This window comes from Microtus ochrogaster, linkage group LG2 (genome assembly GCF_000317375.1).
Source record: "Microtus ochrogaster isolate Prairie Vole_2 linkage group LG2, MicOch1.0, whole genome shotgun sequence".
Classification (NCBI taxonomy): Eukaryota; Metazoa; Chordata; class Mammalia; order Rodentia; family Cricetidae; genus Microtus; species Microtus ochrogaster.
Genome location: NC_022028.1, coordinates 49,177,367 through 49,178,483, shown reverse-complemented (window position 1 = coordinate 49,178,483; position 1,117 = coordinate 49,177,367). Strand labels below are relative to the sequence as shown.

At 55.9% G+C, this 1,117-nt stretch overlaps 1 protein-coding gene across 2 annotated transcripts in view; it reads left to right on the top strand.

Moving 5' to 3' along the window:
* Ubash3a (ubiquitin associated and SH3 domain containing A) overlaps nt 1-1,117 on the top strand; it is a 30,479-nt gene that overhangs the window by 2,611 nt on the left and 26,751 nt on the right. The window lies entirely within an intron of this gene.

Genomic DNA, 1,117 nt, shown 5'->3' with positions numbered 1-1,117 from the left:
AAGGTGTCATTTTTGTTGACATAGAATTCACCATGCTCTCAGGCCACTGAAGATGGAGGGAGAATTTAAACAGTTGAGAATCCCCAGGGTATCTCAGGATACACCCGGAAGGGGGGTTAAGGAAACACGACCTTCCTTAACACCCACCCCAGCTACCTGCCATCACCGTCAGTCCCCTGCCTGGGGAATGTGGGGTGAATCCTTGTTCTTAGGAGCTCCTCCCGGCCTTGCTATAACTTGGTGCCATCCTCCCACCCAGCTGGGAAGTCTCTCCTGCTCTTATCTGAAGCAGCCACAGTGCCAATCAAAAGCAGATCCTGGGCTTAGCTGTGGCTCCGTGCTGAGGGCTTGCCCTGAGAGCGTGCATGGGGACCTGGGTTTTATGTTAGTCTCCTTTACTGTTGCTGAGATCAAATTCTGACAAAGGCCACTTAAAGAAGGAACAGCTAATTTGGGAGTGTTTGGGTGCGCTCCCCACCATGGCGGGAAAGCCGTACACGTGTGAGCCTGAAGAAGCTGCTCTCTTCCTACCCATGGCGAGAAAGCTGAGAGAAATTTGAGTGTTGGTGCACACAGCACGCTCAGAGGTGCCAGCCCCCCGCCACTGCTGGTGCCCACCTCACTCTCTCCGTTTTGCTCAGCTCTGTTCCTCTACCCATGGGGTGGTGCCACTCATTCAGGTTGACCCAGCCTAGAGGTTCCCTCATGGACGAGCCTGGCAGTTGGTCTTTAGGATTCATTCTAGAGTCTAACAAATGAGCAATCAATATTTACCATCCCGGGTTCCATTCCCAGACCTACCAAAACAAAACAAAAGTTCTTCCAGCCCTGGGTAGAAGCCTGTGAATGGGTTTCAGGGTTCTGTGATCTAGGAGAACCTCTTCTTATAAGACCACAGGCCAAGGGCGCACAGGCAGCAGTGCACAGGCAGGGGTGCACAGGCAGGGGCGCACAGGCAGGGGCGCACAGGCAGGGATGCACAGGCAGGGATGCACAGGCAGGGGTGCACAGGCAGGGATGCACAGGCAGGGGTGCACAGGCAGGGGCGCACAGGCAGGGGTGCACAGGCAGGGGGCACACAGGCAGGGATGCACAGGCAGGGGCGCACAGGCAGGGG